At 37.5% G+C, this 18,670-nt stretch overlaps 1 protein-coding gene across 9 annotated transcripts in view; it reads right to left on the reverse strand.

The window, feature by feature from the left end:
- PTPRK (protein tyrosine phosphatase receptor type K) overlaps positions 1-18,670 on the reverse strand; it is a 415,886-nt gene that overhangs the window by 261,024 nt on the left and 136,192 nt on the right. The window lies entirely within an intron of this gene.

Consider the following 18,670-nt stretch of genomic DNA (forward strand, 5'->3'; position numbering starts at 1 on the left):
AAATACCTCTCTACTCAAATGGACAAAAAAAATCGCTTTAAATCCTGATTGACATTCCATCTTGCAAATATCTATGTTCCACTCTAAATAATGACAAGGAGCTGCTATGATGTTTTTGTCATAACTGTTATTTAACATTTTCCGACTCTGCAAAGGCATGAGAACATTAAAACTCTTTTGTTGGAAGCAGAGTGTTTGAAAGTTCTTTGGCAGAGTAGTTACATCCACTTTTCAGGAGTACATGATAATTCTCTCTCTGGTTTCCCCAAATAGAGGGGGATGAACACAGAAAGAAGCAGCAATGCACACAATATGTTTTTACTTCCATCTGCCATCTGTTAACAGTTTCGGCTACTTGGATAAATATGTATTTATACCCATCAGGAAAGATTACAGTCTTGACTACACGCAGTTACTCACTACAGCTGTTCACAAACAAGTCCAAGGTAAGGGCATTCTTACAGAACCAGTAGCTAAGAGTGAACAGAAATACAATATTTTGAAATGAGAACACCCAAATAAAAAGCTATTCAATAGCAGGTGCTTATACATACTTAAATATAAAGCAATCTCCACAATTAATCACAATAGGGTCTATTTATATGTACACTACTATCTACACAATATAGAATCTGCCAGCATGGCCTTGTCCTTCAGAAATCAGGAGAAGAAGAAATTACATGTCGAGCAAGCTACATGGGCAGATGCAGAACCTTTTTACTGTCATAATTCATATTAGTTTAGGAAGTTGGATTAAACCACGTATCTACCAAAAGTTTCTTTTATCTTGAGAAAATTAATTGTGTTTTTCACTGCTGTTCAGCTGTGTCTTTGGCAGACAAACTGTAAAACCTTTGCAGCTTTGATGAGCTCAGTTAACACCACTGTCATCTCAGATCCTTCCTGTCTTGGCCTCTTGAATAAGTGAAAATAAACTGAACGAAGATGACATGACAGCTACTACACACTGGGAGTAATCATCTTTTACTTCTGGTGGAAGTGATTTTAAATGAAAGAAGGCAATTGCAGCCTTGTGAGAATTTTTCAGTTTTCCCCTGGAACTGCCATTCAGCAAGAACATCAACAAACCCTACAAGGCACAGGGCACTGTTAGGGTAGACTTTTCCCAAGTAAAAGCAAGTCAATATGGCCCTTACTCACAAAGTCAGCTTCTTCTGAAATCAGCCCAGAAATGTCCTGCCTGGACCAGTAGGCTATTTTTAACATGGGCATCTTCAAAATGCACAAAAGAACATCAGACATAGTGGTTTAAAGCATATACGTCCTAAGTGTGAATAGAATTTGTCTCAAATGTTCATAATTGGGGAAATTATAGTGGTAGACTAATACAAACACTATTGAACATTTTTTTTAATCCTTGTATTAGAAATAACCACTGAAGACACCAAAAAAAGTTAAGGCTCAGCACTGCTAACTGACATTACACACAGCAGTATTAGCATTGTTTCACAGCTCCAGTTCTATATAGACCATACAAAATATACTCATTATTTTGAAGTAAGATAGCTCATATCAATGTTTACTGCATGACAATACATGCTAAATCAACACTATGTCTATCACAAATCTTCTGTATGCAGATTGCTTTAGCATTATGAATACTTTTATTCTTCCCTCACTACATCTATATTTGTATCCTTTGAAGGACTATGATGGATGTAGCATGGACTGTGTCTCCATCTCCACTGTGATGCCATGCAAACTGGAACTGCTGACTGTTTAAAAAATTCGAATGCAAGAGGCTGAACCCAGTTAGTGAACCTTGGGGAATTCTTGAACTTGTAGTTCCGCCACATGGTGTTACTTGTCTGTCAGCGGCCATGCTGTACTGCAGTCTAGCTGTGTTTTATTGCTGATTGGGCTGATACACACCGAAGTTGTCAGCTTTGATTTCACTGGGAATGAGCCAGCAGACCACTTTTTAACATACCCTATGCAAATCATCTTTATAGTACCCTGCTCGTTTAACAGACTCCATCCTCTTCTCTGTGTAGCACTGACAACCTAGAGCTACTGCAGTGATATTGTGTCTATGTTACCAAAGACTCTTAATGGGCTGACCTCAGTGATGGGTACATGCCTGCAAGACATGAAAAAGATTAATGGTGCACAAACTATCTGTATCCATTATCAAGGACCAGTTCTTCAAAACCGTTTTCATTTCACTTCAGGAAACACATGTCCTGGGATGCTGCAGCTAACCAGAAGAGACAGATCATTCATGTTCAAACTGAGTTGTTACTTGTTTTCAGGACCAATGTTTGCCTTGGCCTGCACCATGCTTTAGCATGCTGGCTCAATATCAATCATCCTTAAATAAGGCAGCTTACAACCAACACAATACCAACAACTCATTTACAGGAAGGGAAAAAAGCATGAAGAACCAAATTGCTCCCTTGAGAAAATTAGCAAAGATTCATTTATAATATGAAAATCCTGAATGCTGTAAAATGGATGATGAATTTGCAAATTAGGTAGAAGACAATGATGGAAGACAAGGTAGCAAAAAAGTTGCCAGAAGAATCTTGCAAAACTTGGCAGGTGTCTCATACTGCCTATGAAGCTACCACCAAGAACGGTGGAAGAGAAGAGATAACGCAGCAACACACAATCAGGTGATGGAGTGTAGTGGGGCATTTTTCATTTTAATTGGCTTGGGAAAGAAATCCTGAATGAGCAGCTAAAACACTATCTTTAAAGCTGACTTTAATTACTGCTATCTGCCATGGCAATAAAGGTAAGTAGAAAGGAAGCACTATTCCCACCGCTATGTGGGAACTTGCCTTCAATGGCAGCCGCCTGATAGGTCTTCCTAACACTAAGAAAAACAAAGCTTAAATATATTAGCTACCAAAAGAAACAACAATAAGTAAAAAACAGATTAGAGCTCACTAATCACCACATCTGGATTTACCAGTAAATTCTCGGATCCAAGCTTTAACTAATGTGTGTATAATTCTCCCTGGAGGATTTCAGAAAAGTATCAATCTCTTCCTGAAAAATTTTACACAAGAGTATTGTCTAGAATACAGACTTATTTTCATCATTTATTATAAAATACTTACACAAAAAAAACTCTAAAAAACTTTCCTGAATACTTAGTGTACTTCTGCAGGCAATCTGTATCAGTTTTGTAACCAAATTTTATTCTGATTCTCTACACAGCCAACTTAACTTTGCAACTGTATTAGAACACAGATACAACTTCTACAGCTCTAAATGTTAAAGTTTAATTATATATTAAATATCATCACTATGAAACTAAAGGATGAAACACCTGTAAAAATTTCAATACTAAATAATATGGGTAAAAAATCCGTATCAACTTGAATCACAATATTTACATGAAACTAAAGAATCTAGAAAAGCAATTAAGATCTGGTATAAGGCTTCTTTTTACACCATGAAAAATTACTACATTTAAAATTACAGTAATTGAACTAATAAAAATGAAGCAGTCAAACGAAACAATATTTTAATTTAAACACAAACTGTGGCATTTTCTTTATTAAACTAATTTAATTTGAAACTAATGGAAAATCACATGTCCAGTTTCTGTACTTGATGCATTTTTCCTGGATAATTTTTCAGATGTTCAGCTTTATCTTCATCTAGCACCTTTGGAGAAGTGCAAGGGAAAAATCAAAAATCAGTTTAGATCTTCTACACAAATGAGATCCATTTGCAGCTGCACACCTCCCCTGTGTGATCTTTGGAGGTATCAAGTATCTAGCCATGGTCTCACTCTGAAATAAATTGACTCCACAAAAAAAATACTGACATTATTACAGTTCCCAGTTTATATGGTTTGAAATTGATCTGTTTTTACATTTTTACAAAAACCACACTTCATTTTTTGTTCCAGTTTAAAAAAAAATAACTTTTTGTTTGGTTGGTTTGTTTTGCAAATAAACACACTAAACCTGTTGATCACACTTAAGGAAGCAGATCCTACTCTCACTTTGACATATATTTTCTGAAAGCAAATATTTAATCATTAACAATTTTTATCAAAAATAAACTCCCTAGAAATACTCCTACATTCACTTCTTGTCACCATCAGTGCTACAGAAGCAACTTAACTGCCATTAAACAATGCCTCTAGAAAGATCTCTTGCCTAGTACTGATGTTCCAGCTCAAGTGACACCTTTCCATTGTCCTCCCCACCTTTGCCTTCTGGTGCTGAGTGCTCCAGTAGCTTGGGCTCTGCCATTGCTCACATTTATAGCTTTCCTTGTGAAGTTTCATGACTGCCTGCAGATTTCCAAGAAAAAAATCCCTACAGCATTTTGCATTTGTTATGGGTTCAGAAAGTCCCCTTCCCTACCAAATACGAAGGCAAAATCCTGCCTAAAATAGAGTCAAGTCTCCAAACAGCACTGGTGCCAGCTTTACTCCCAACCACCCCTGAAAAAATAACCTTCCAGACCTGAAATGGAAATACAGCCTTTTGTTTTCCCACAAATCATTAGGGCTGGTTTGCTGAGTGCAGCATCAAGTTAGAAGTCCCAGGCAGTATTGACGCAGCCCTGGTTAAGCAAGCGCAGGTCACAGAATCAAAAGCAGCACTGCACTGACCCATGGGCTAAATATTGTCGGAGTCTCCTGATCCCCTAACCACTCCCTTTCATCCCACCCTGCTCTTGGCTATATAAGTCTGCCCACTCTCCCACTCCCAGCAGGGAAGCATCACATTCTTCAGCATCCAAAGATAACCCCCAGAGTGCAAAGAGTTATTTTTTGCTGTGTGGTATAGATAGGCTTTGTTTTGGGGAGCTTGCAATTTTTCAGTTTGTATTTTATTAATTTTTTTATTAATAGAGCATGAACCTGCCCAGGAAGGAAGCTAAACTGCATAGACGTGCAGAGGCTGCATTTGTAAAATTACACAATTAAATATTTTTCATGTGCTGTGCTTTGCCCCAATCATGGCCCAAACCAAAGTATTTTTATCTCAAATGTATCAGAAAAGATTGTTCAAAAAGTATAAGGATTTGGAATACATTATTTACCAAGGTGGTTTCTGCAGAGTTTGGGTTGAAGGTGTATCATAGCAGGCAAACTGCTCTTGAATCTCAGCCATCCACAGCACTTGCAGAACTGGTTTTAACATTACAGTAGACTCGCTGTAGCAAAATTACTCTGGATTTAAAAATGGACAAGTTGGTTTTACCAATTTAATTAATAATCTAACTAAGCTGGAGAACAAAATTGCTTACCTTTGATATTACTTTACTTTTGAGTAAAATTATAATCCTCTATGTGGTTAATAAGAATATCTGTATAAGAAGCTAAGCTTATTGCCTCTGCCACTGACCCTGTCACACCTCTTTGAAAATGAGCAAGACATACAGATGTTTGAAATAAAACACTCTCTAACCTCAGAAAGAGGAGGAAGCATGAAGACACCTGTATTTCAGCAGACTTTCCCACTACAGATCTGACCACAGTGAAAAAGGTTCTGAAGCATCCACATTTTTCAGTATTATCTTACCACTCACAATACCCTTAAAAAGGGGGGGGGGAGGAAAAAATAGGAGATGAAAAAAGTGGATGTTGGGAAAATTAAAGGTTTATTGTTATAATTTTGAAAAAAAAAAAAACCACAAAACAAGCCTTTCTAATTTGTGGGGGGCATTCCTCAATCAAATACAATAAACCTTACTGATGGTTTTGTAAAGCTACAGCAAAGAAAGCTTGTGTCTGGTTTAACTGTTTTGTTGTGAGAAAATACCCACTTAACACATTTTTCTGCTTCAACGTGCTATGCCACATTTATATAACATATGTTAATAAATAATATATTAAAATGCATGTCATGTTCCGTTTCACTAGATTTCTGAAACAAGACAAACATAAAGCTGAAACTACTCACATTGTGCTTTGAAAAATATTGGTTATACTTAAAGTTATACTTTGGACAAATAGTAATAAATCAACACTTGAGTGGTGTAATTAATACTGAATTCAATGCTACCAAGATAAGTGAAACTGATGTGCCAGCTCTTTATGGAAAATCAGACAGCTGCTGCCAAACCTTATTCCCTTTCATTGTTCAAATATATGCTGCTAAGATCTCACAATTAAGTACAGGGACAAAGATGATGCTTCACCTTAAGATTCACTTTTATCCTTATAAAAACGAAAGTTTAAAACCTAGGCACATGCTCATATACACACAAACCCCATCACATGTATTTGGTGTTTGATTTGGTGTTCATCATTTTTAGTTAAAGGATAATTATGCCAATGAAGTAAATTCCAGCTTTGTTCCGATTTCTGTGTTAAGTCACACAATAAAAAACTGATCTCCTGGCAACATATATGACAGGAAAAAATTCTTTTGTAACCTGTAAGTACCCTGCAAGCTGCTTGATACTTTAACCTGTATCAAAAAAAGACCATAACTATATTTTGATAACTTATCACAGCTTTCAGTACATCACCAAGAGTTTAATAATTCTGTTTACATAGAAAATAAATTTGGTTCAATGTGATGGACTAATATCTCTCTCATCAAGAGTAGTAGAAAACCAAACAACATATTGTTACTTTGCATTTAAGATTTACATTAAAAAATTACTAGAAATATAGTAACAGGAATTTGTCACACCCTGGCTTACCATTATAGAAAAAGATAAGTGTTTGCTAAGGGTTTTTTAGGTGGTGGCATTATTAAATAAATATTACTTATTATAATATTTATTTAATTATATTTATTTAACAATAATTATTTATTATAATATTATAAAATAAAACTATTGTTTTATTTCTTAGAAATAAAACACATGATTTTTCCGTGCCTGTGTGGTTTTTACAAGTACAAGCATGGTGTCAAGGGCAGCACATATTCACCCTGTCAAAGGAGAAGACCAAGTGTCACCCTGGAAGCAGGCAATTTCACAGCAGGGTAGGGACCTGTGGCAATGCACAGGGAAGACCAACATCAACTTCCTTTACATCCCTTCCAAGGGAAAGCTGAAAAAGGAACAGTGATGGGAAGAACCAGTATTGCAGCCCTCTTGCCTGCAGCTGTGGATGCAGCAGGAGAGCAAAGCTGGGACCATAGTGCTGATGCCTTCCCTGCCCTTCTGAAGGCAAGACATCCCTGCTCCTTGGCCTTCGCTCCAGACACACAGAACAGTGTCTGCACTGTAATGAACTAGAATTAGAGAAATACCAAAGTTCAATTCATCAAAGTTAAACAAGACAATTCAGGTGGATCACTACCTGATTTTTACTTAACCACTAAACCTCTGAACGAGCAAACAAATTGCCAATGTAGACACATAGCAAGGCACCTACACTGAATACAAAAGGTAACACCATTCAAGAGAAGGAAAGGGCGGAAGACAGACACAGATTGCAACTGTTTCTTAATTCATTTACTGAAGGCTAGAAAGTTTACAGTTATCGGCTAAGTACGGTAGAAAAAAAGGGAGTGAGAAACAGAAGTTCACTCACATGTGAGAGGGTGTGGATGTGAGCAGCTGTACCTTTAAATTCTCAAAATGAAAGGAAAAAAAAAATCAGCCTAAATAAAGATTATCTATCTCCATTACTGCCTTGAAGTCCACAAAGTCAGTGGACATTAGTTTTTGAGGTGTTTGGACGTTGGGTTTGTTTGTTTGTTAGGCTGTTTTCTTTCTCATTTTCAGATGAAATCCAACTCTATAGTTAACCATGGCAATGGCAACACCTGAAGCTAATCAAGTCCCACCAAATCAACGAATTATGAAACCTACCAAAATTACATGACATGAGCATAATTTCACACCTAACATGCAGCCAGATACACTAGATAAATTGTGTTTTACTGCTGAAGCTGGAACACTGGAAGGTGCAGTGAAGTCACTTGTTCTTTACTTCTTTTCTATTGCTGGCAGAGCATACTAGAAATGGTTTAGGCAAGCAGATCTTTTGCATGTCCACTGCTGAATCTGGCAGAACTGTTGTTTCTTCTCCCAACTCCAAAAGCCAGTGACAGGATGATACCCCCAGAAACCCACACCTCCACTGAGTTATAAAACTTCCCTTGTTCTGTCTTACAAGCTCAAGACCATCACCAGTTGAGTGCTACCACATAATTTCTAATATTTGATTCCTCTTCCACTAACTCAACAGTGCTCTGGAAAGACTGCAGTTACAGGACTTGTATTATTTAACTCTTTTAAAGGCTTATCATAGTCATTCACATTGAATGAATATGCTTTCCTTGCTTGTAAATAATTTTATTCCATAAACAACAGCAAAGCCACTACTATTACTTCCAGGTGACAATTATTTTCTTTCAAAGGACAACACCTACTGAATAATGCACAAACTATGAGATACATTCTTTGCCTGGTGAACATTGCAAAGATAACAAAATTAACAATTATGGCAAAAATATAATCCAAGCCAAAAACTTGACCAAAGACTAAAACTCTACATTATGAAATTTCTAAAGGTAACTCACACACTGTCCTAGTTGAGCTGGCAAAATGCCAACTGTCCAGGACAGAGTAAAAGGGCTCCTCCTCCCTCCAACCAGCCAAGGGAAAAAAAAGAAGAGGGAGAGGAAAGAAAACCCGCTCAAACCAGGTTTATGCTGAAACGAACTACATGTATTTATACAGAAAAGAGAAAATTAGGAGAAAACTACAATATAACACACACTTACACAAGTTACATATATATACAACAAGGAATAACTTCCCACTCCCCAATTAATACAAAGCAAAGTCTATTACACTAGATCTGTAAGTACTCTAAGAGACACATAGCAAGAAACAGAAAGAGTAACAACAAAAATGTTTCTACTTCCCTGAATACAAACAAAATGCAAGCAGAGGCAGCAGGGGCAGGTGCAAGGCCTGCTCCAAGACAGAAGCTGGCTCATGTCCGGCTTGTACCTCGGCCATAGCAGAACTGACTAAGCCACTCCCACACACTGGATTTTACACCCTTTGAGATGATGTAGTATGGTATGGAATACAATATTATTGGCTAGAAGAAGTCAGCTGACAATTTCAGGCCTGGTTTGAACTTTAAAGCCTAACTTCTTGGCCTACTTGGTTAAACCCATAACACACACAAGCACCAGACAGGTACACACATTGACCTCCAGTAAATACGATGTTCACACTGCAGCAGATCAATAAAGTGACACTGCAACAACCCCATTTACTCTTGTGCTCTGCATTAGTAGGGGTGCCCAAACAATCTGTACCTTCCACTAGCATGGAAAATGTGTCTTGGCTCTGCCTTGCACTTATCAAGCACTAATGCACTATTCCAGCTCAACACCAAGGAATAGCTGTGTGTTGGGCTTCCATTTGCTGTGGCTTGTTTGAGGTGCATGCAGAGATGCAGTAATCCTGGCATGTCCATCAACAAAATCTCAGAGAGCAACAGTAAACCTTAAAAACAAAAAGGTTTCCAGATACAGAACCCATTCCAGGAAATGAATAGTAGTTGAAAAGGTCTCATAGATAACATATAAAAGACTCCAGAAAACACCAAGGCCACAAAACAAAACTAAAAACAAAGAAAGAAACAAACAAAAACACACACAAAAAACCGATCACTAGGAAAAAAAAAATTTGGGTTGCTCAGAGTTTCTTTCACGTAGTCACAGTACTTTGCTGAAGAAATCCACTCCAACAAGTTTTATACCAATTCTTTAAACATTCTGGGAGTTGCATATAAAGACATTTAAAGAAAGCAGTGAAGGAGGTCCATAACTGACTAGGAATAAGGGGGAGAACACTCAAAGAAAATGACACATCTGCAAAGACTGCAATGCAACCATTCCTGGCTTTGAGACCAGAGAACTATGTGCCTGACTGCACCATTGCTCTACATCCCACAGGGCACTTACCAGTTTGCAAACTTTCCATCACTATATTAGGGCCAGAAAATTGTTCTACTTCGGATGGTGTTTCTGAACTTCCAGAATAGAAGTCTAATTTACTTCCCTCTAGTAAGAGGGGGCAAGGAGAGTGGGGATGACTTTAAATATTTTGTAATATCTTTTAGGCAAAGCAGAAAATTCAACAACAGTCATTTGTTTATTTGTTTAAATACATGGACATTGCATACTTGATCACAATGGAATTCTGGCGCAAATTAATTGACACACTTCTCTGCCCATCTTTGAACTTTGATTATTTTCTCCTTCAGAGCAACTACCTCAGTTGGTTTTTTTTCAATGTCACCTCAAACAAAGTCTAAACTTCAGAAATGAAGCACATACAGGGTAGGGAGAATTATAAAGATATAAGGTACTTATTTCTCTCTGAGGAGGTCATATGACCAGTCAACATGGGATTCCTCTTACATACAACTCTGGATGAAGAATACCTTTTGACTTTACTCCAAGCCTCAGGCTTGTTCAGCACTTAGCATTAGAAAAAGAGAAAATATTCAACAAAACCCCATAAAAACAACCAATGTATTATAGCATGTTGTGCACATACTCAAAAAATTCTTCTAGATCATTTCATCTTGTCCTTAATAATAAAAGTCAGAAAAAGACAAAAAGAAAGTTAAGCAGCTGCATAGTTCTCAGCATTATTTTGTTTCCAACTGTGCTGGTTTTGGTTGGGGTAGAGTTTATTTTCTTCATAGTAGCTGGCATGTGGTTATGTTTTGGGTTTGTGCTCGAAACAGTGTTGATAACATGAGGATGTTTTCGTTTCTGCTGAGCAAGGCTTGCACAGAGCCAAGGCCTTGGCTGCTTCGCATCCCACCCTTCCAGTAAGTAAGTAGAGTGAGGGTCTAGAAATTGGGAGAATACACAGTCAGGACAACTAATCCACCCCTCCTCACTCCTCCTCTAACTTGCCCAGGGAGATACTCTATACCATATGGCATCATCAGCACATAAAGTGGGAGGAAGAACGAGGGGACATTAGAACAATGGCATTTGTCTTCCCAAGTCACTGTTATATGTGATGGGGTTCTGCTTTCCTGGAGACAGCTGAGCACCTGTCTGACAAGGGGAAGCAAGGATTTAATTCCTTGTTTTCTCTCTGCTTCCACTCACAGCTTTTTCTTTACCTATTAAAATTACTTTATCTCAAAGCATGAGATTCTATCCTTCCAGTTGTCTCCCCCATCCCACCAGGGTGGTGGAGAGGAATGAGGGACTGTGTGGGACTTAGCTGCCAGCTCAGGTTAAAACATGACACCAGCAGAGGCACTGAGGGGCTGGGCATGGTCAGGGAAAATCCAGACATCTAGCAACATAAAATGCTTCACAGCAAAAATTACCTAACAATACCTCTTCTCAGCGAGGAATTGATGAGTTCAGACTTTAAAACTGAAAACCCTGACTCTTCAAGGCTTGTGAATTTGGAGACTCGTTGGCTCCCAATTAATGAAGCGTAGAGATTTTAGTTAACTTTTGATAATGATTCAATACTGCATTATTATATTTTTAAATTTTATTTATTGTCACTTAGGAGTAGTCTAGAAACCCCTAGTAGAGCACATTTCATTACTCAATCTTTTCCGAACTTGTATAATAAAATGAAAGTACTATCAATTTCTGCTTTTCTTTAGCCATCAACTTCAAGCATATATGGCTGATTCTGCCATAACCCTCTCGCATTCATTTCACTGTTCATGTGAATAAAAGAGCCGAATGGAAGAGTGTATCATTGTCAGCTCCTCGATAGTGTGATATTCACAATTTTTCTTAGAAAGTGATAGGATCTTGCAGAAGTTGATAAAAATATGACAAAATCTGAGCCTCTTATGTAACAAGTAATTATGCTTTCCAACTACAGACTAAAATCCTAAAAAAGAAAAATCTTGACAAAAGGAACCATATACAGAACTTCTTTATTTACACACCATGATTTAAGTCAATCTTATATTTCTGAATTAACTGAATCAGGAGTTCTGAGATGGCTGATTAGCAATAGTATGTTTTCCACTTCACTGTCTGACAGTGCCTGCTGCATGATGGGGAGGAGAATGCTACAGGCATTTCATAATCTTGGTAATCAAGGTTAATACAAAATTTGCATACCACCTTGTAGATGTGTGGAATGTTTTCTGGAAGACTGCTGAGGTTAAAGTCACATATATTCCATTAGGAATTAAGCACTGGCTAAAAATACTACATATTTATCTCAAAGTAAGCCTTCAGGAGTTTAAAGACAGTCAGTGTTCCACTCAAAACTTTTCGGTAATTAAAGATAATTCATAAAAGGGACTCATATGGCATATTATCCTCCAAATCTTTCACTGCCTTTGGAAATGCCAAACATCCTACTGCATTTCCATCACTTCACCCTGAAGACAATCACCATTTTACAGGGAATAGTGAAAAAAGTCAAAATCCTCATCAGTCTCATTGGCACATTATTTGATGGAAAGAGAATTGAACATCTTGTATGTATAGCCATAAAATTCCTCACAATACTTCAGTACTTCAAGTATAACACTTCTACCCTCCTTTTAAGTTCAGATCATACATGTAGCCCAGGAATCCTAGAACATGGTAGAACGAAAAAAACCCACTCACAAACTGCAATATAACAGGAATCAAAGTGGAAAAGACAGTGTTGAAAATTTTAAACCAAGGAAAAGGGAAGGAGCAAACTGCCAGCATTTCCTTTTTCAGCATACAAATTCTTTGAAAGTCTGCAAATTCAGTTTTTCTTCAGCACTGGACTAAGAACACAGCAACAGAAGTGATTGCTGGGACTCTACAGTTCCTTAGTAAAAACCAAGGCAACCAAAGTCATTTCCTCTACATTCCTAATGGAATGGAGTTCTTGTTTTGTGGAGGCAGGGTCATCTCTGCTTGCAACCATGAAGTGCAGCTTGGGTCACTGACTGAGACAAGGCTGACAGATTTTACCTGATTAACAACAATCTCTGCTATTTTTAATTCTAAAAATGCTTTGATACTAATTTAACATCTTGGTCCTTATTAATAAAAAAAAGGGGGGAGAGGGGAGGATGACACAACAGATGGGGCAGAGGCCAACAACGTATATCACAAACATATACTTGCTTTCCCACCACCATCACTTGCTTATCCCTCAGGAAGTTCCTGTGCTCATAAATGAACTAGCTCTGGATGGAAAAAAAGCACATTGTGGCTAGCCTGCAGAACACACCCTACTGAAACAATGCCAGAGACCTGAACTAACAGTCAAAACCTGCACTTCTAAGAAAAGATAAAGAGCTTTCAGGAAGTCTACAATACTTATTGCGTTACTGAAAACCTGGAGGTTGGCACCTCAGTCGTGACTGGGCTTGTCTGGGCAACACTCACTTTCACTCTCTGCACTATGATTTTCCAGTTTGGAGACTGGAATGAGACATTACTTGTACAAGTCCTTTGAGAGCTGTAAGTGCTTTGTGATCTACAGAACTAAATTATTGAAATGGTGCTGGTAATCACTCTACTGGAACTTATGCTTTCTTTGTCCTCAACAAAGAGATAAGTATCATGAAATAAATGAGACAGAAATATGATGGATATGCTTGCACATGTTCATGTTTATCCTAGCAGTTAAAAAAGACAGCGTTTGGTTTGTACTAGCGAGTATTGGAGAAGCAATAAGAAAGTTCATTATAAAAAAAGCATTTCTCTGAGTAACTCTTTGATTAACTGCACAAAGAAAAAGTCTTCTGATTAAGTGCTGCCTAGCAAGTAGCAGTCAGGAAAGCACTTAGGGGTTTAAAAGTGTTTCTGACGAGAAAGCATCATTCATTTTTGGAGATATTTTCAATCATTAGAGATAGTGGTAAGCAGTGAGACAGTTAAAAGTGCTTTTAACTGGTGAAAACTATGAAGGAAAGAAGGAAGACAAAGAAAAACAAATGTATAAGCCATTCACTGTGCATTTATGAACTACAAACAAAATAGTTTATGGACAGTCACCTTAAATTCTTAAAACCACAGAGTATTCTCAAGGGAGTTATTCCACAAAAGTAGTGCTAAAGAATGATGCACCTTTACTCAGAACAATTCAGTGGCTTATGCTACCTACCAAAAACACGCCATTCCAAATTTAAGAGGAAAAAAAAGTTCTCTCTCAATTTATTAACTATTTGCTCAGATTTTCTTTAATTATACAGTTAGCTCATCATTTACTGACACATTTCACTTAAAAATTTTTATATCTCTTCTAGAATGAAATTCCAGCCACTCATTAAAAAATTGCAATTCATACTTTTTTCTGAGAATCCTTAGAAACTGGATGAATTTAAAAGGCTTAATTTGTAAATTTCAATTTTAAAAAGTCTAATATATTCTGTTAGTCCAAGTGAGACTGAAAGGAAATTACAAGGGGAAAAGAGACCCAAAAAATGTGTGTAGGGCTGGTAGTGGCACACAAAGTCAGTTTTCATGTCTACAGCCAGAAAAAACTTACACAAAATATGACAGGCTAGTTTAGATAAGCACAAAATTTAAAAAAAAAAAAAAAAAAAAACAAAAACAAAAAAAATCCCACCACATTTAGCCTCCCTAGGAATCCAGGAACAAATTAAGTACACATTGCCTTGAGGGCTGGGAGGCACTGGGCATCCACAACAGCACCTTCTGGCATCCATAACAGCTACTTCTGCCAGACACCTTCACAAGTCTAAAACCCACTGTGTGGTCCACATCCATGGACTTTTTTTTCAGACTAGTTTCCCCACCAGAGCAAAAAAGGTCCATAATTGAAGCGGGAGAGGATTCTTCCTCATATTAGTGATGGTTTTGCAGAACTCTATCATATTCCTCTAAATAATCTTTTTCCAGGCCAGATAACTTAGTCCATTTCATTGAGCATTGCCTCTCATGCATGGCTACAGACTGCTCTCCTCTGTCCCTGAACTGCCTCTCATGCTGAGATTCCCACCAGATAATTTTCACTGCCTTGCAACTCAACATCCAAGACTTACACAGCATTAACTGGTTGGCTGCTTATCAGTGTTGCTCAAAATTTTCAAATATAGCACTTTCTACATTGCATTCTTACCACCAAACTTACACTAGTTCCAAGTTTTATTTATCCACTATGTCCTTGGTAATATTGTAATTTTCTGTATTCCAATATATTTTAAATAAAATGTTTAAAAAAGATCAGTTTGTTGGAATGGCTTTGTTGTTTATTTTCTAAAGGTCTTCTTTGTATTTTCTTGATGTTACATAGAGCTTCCAGGTTAAGGGCTATATATAAAAATGAAACCTTTGTCTTATAATTAGGAAGTTGTAGTTTGGGAGGGTGTGTTTCTCCTTAAGCTGGCTTGTAACTCAGTTCTACACTGTTCACATAGGCTATATGTATCTTCAATTTCACTTGTTGCTTTCCCTTCTTAGTTACATCAAATGACCAAATCTCATTTCCTGTTTTCCCAAACTTTTCTGCATGCAGCTTGTTTACAGTATCACGTCTGCGAGTTTAGAATAGTGATCTGATATCCAAAAGGCAACACATTCTCATATCTCACAAGAAATCTGTCTCCTACTTTATGTGGCATATGGCCCAACTGTATACACTATTAGTGAATCTTCAGTCTACTATCCTCCTGTTATACTTCTATTACAGTTCTGAGACCTTTCAAGATCATGAAGAAAAATAACTTTCCAAGACCTCTGAGCAATTGAAACTTTTACAGATGCTATATATCATGAGTATTAAAATAAAGAACGAATACATTATCCAAATCAGGATTAACAACTAAGCAAGAAAATTATTTGGTTTTCAAGATTTTTCCTGCACATTGTTCATATTTCTGAATGCCTAGAAGACCTTTCGATTGGTGTATTTAGTATTTCACTTTGCTAGTTACACTTCCAGGTGCAACATCACTCCTATAAAGCCAGTATCCTAGCCAGCCCATTCGTTAAACTACAGAGCAACATTATTATATAGTGAATTTTTTGAAAAGCATAAAGAAACTGAGTAATTCATTTTTTTACAAGTTTGAAATTTCTGGTTTCAAGTCAAGAGTTTATTTAACATTTTCTGATATAAACACCAGATATGTAACATAAAATCAAAACCAGAAAGCCCATGGTTCACATTATAAAATGGACCTCACATGTGAGCAAACACAGATCTGATCCTGTGGAAGCAAAACAAATTTGCACACAGCAAACAGGAAACAGGGAGTTGGGGAAATGAACAGAAGCATTAGACAAAACAACTCATCCAGACAGGAATAAAAATCTCAACTAAAATAAATGAATTACAGTAACAACCAAAAAAAGAAAACAGAGACCAAGCTCCCAGTCAGTTACAGAGTTTAAACAACAAAAATCGCAAAATATTTTTCCTTTGAAGCAAACTTGAGGCAGGTCAAATGTGGTGTATTTCCAACAGAGTGATAAAAAAAGATCAAATCAAATCATAACCTCGATCCCAAGGGATTCTCTAATCAAACCCTTTTCTTCGAGAGTTCGTCCACATGTTAAACAAGCAGAATAGAAAAAGCACAGATGCCTTGCTAGCAGGAGAGAGAAGACAGATTGTATCATTAGAGGACTGCTGAAACTCCCCAGTGCAAAATATGACAAGTGAAGAATTACAGGCCCCATGCTTAAGAAACCCAAAGGAATAGTCCTAACGTGGAATTAACATTAAAATTTCTTGTCATATATATTGTAGACACCAGAAGCTTAAATTACTGCAAAAAAATCCCCATGCACTAACAGAATACAGAAAGGCACAACTTAGTTTCTTAAACTCAGAGTTCCTGAACAACATAATGGCCTCAAGGCTGGAAACACATTCTGAGGGAGGCATGACCATGAGTTTGACCTGTTTCTGAACTCTTCTACAAGCTTCCACTGTTATCTGCTATCAGAGACAGGGTATGAAACTAGATAAAAATTCAGTTTGATCCAGTGAAGGTATTGTAACAAACTGCACTGTGTTTTGCCAGAAAATAAATATACAAATAATTGCCCAGCAGAGTACAGTTAAAGAAAGTTAAGTAAAAATATTATTAAAATTAAACAAAAAACCCCCCACCATTCCTGAAGGTAAAAGAAGTGTTAAGTTCATCCAAAAATGCATAGGCTGAATTTATACTGTATACTAGAGTGACATGCAAAAACACTGCTAGTTTTGAACAGGGAGCAATGAAGCTTCAACAGAGCACAAAAGTATTTAGGAGCTAATTAGCCCGGGTGAAGCTCTCTATTATTACAACACTCAAGGCCATACTGCTAACTTCCAAGTCACCACACAAGACTTCCTTACAGTGCAGCATCAGGTAGCCTCTACTGTCTTCCCTCACTTAGAAGGGAAGAAAACCGCAATGAAGTTAACCTGATTGTAACAAAGTACAAACAGTTGTGCTCAGCAGTGAGCTTTAACCATGACCTTGCTTGTACAGGCAGGGATAGAATTCCCAAGTTAGTCAAGAACCACTTCCATCTCATTATAGAAACCAGTGTTTATTTCCCTCCCTCATGCCAGCTAAAGTCATTGACCAACAGGTAGATCAAAGTGCCAAAATGAGGAGCTAGAACTGTTCAGAACAGAACCCCCAAGAGGAAAAAAAAAATATTTCTATGCCAAAGAATAACAAGTCAAAAATATTGGGGGGGCGGGGGGGGTTGTAGATCAACCAAGAGCAATGTTGACCTTGAGACCTCAAAAGACCAAAACTAAACCTAGAAAAATACCAGCCCTGTTTGTGCAAACAAGAAGTTGTGCGTGGATAGCACACAGATTTCCCTTCCTGTTCAGAAAAGCAATTGTAGAAGTTGGACACAAATCACAGCAGGTTGCATTAACAGCAAAAATAAACTGGGTTACATAGGATTTCAATATTCTGCTGGATGACCAAGAAAGAGAAAGAGTGAATTTAAACACAGTCTATAGAGAGATAATGTGAAGGCTGAAGCATAAGTGAAAAATGGCCGTGTTGCTAAGATAAAGCCCCAACCACCAATTTCATTGTCAAGCCTGGCCATCTGTCAGCAGAAACCTGATTTACTGCATATAATGCTGCTATAGTTGATCACTACTATGCTGCTGTAAAAGGCTCCTGGTTTTTTTTTAAGCACACCAAAAGCTACTTACTAGCAACTTAAAAGGGTTAATAAAATACCTCCTCAGAAGTCAAGTTTCTGGAACCAGACTTCAGAACATTAAATCAAATTTTACCCAGTTTCAATGCCCACTGGTAGATTAAATTTCTTTTTAAATTAAAACATTAAAAACAGGGAAACAAAAACCTAAGAAAACTATAAAATGATAGTAAATTACATAGTTTTCACCATATAAGTAAGGCTGCTTGCACTGAATTACAGAATAGGATGAATTGGAGGGGACCCAACAAGGATCATCAAGTCCAACTCAGCCCTGCACAGGAATATTCCCAAGAGTCACACCATGTACCTGAGTGTTGAACTCTAGAAACTCTAGGAAGACTGTTGAACTCTGTCAGGCTTGGTGCTGTGACCACTTCCCTGGGGTGCCTGTTCCAGTGCCCAATTACCATCTTGGTGAAAAACCTTTTTCTAATATCCAACCTAAACCTTTCCTGACACAACTTCAGGCCATTCCCTCAGGTCCTGTCACTTGTTACCACAGAAAAGAGATCAATGCCTGCCCCTCCTCTTCCCCTCACAGGGAAGTTGTGGACTGCACTGAGGCCTCCCCTTAGTCCACTCCAGACTCAACAGACCAAGTGACC

Source organism: Pithys albifrons, chromosome 2, assembly GCF_047495875.1.
Source record: "Pithys albifrons albifrons isolate INPA30051 chromosome 2, PitAlb_v1, whole genome shotgun sequence".
NCBI lineage: Eukaryota > Metazoa > Chordata > Aves > Passeriformes > Thamnophilidae > Pithys > Pithys albifrons.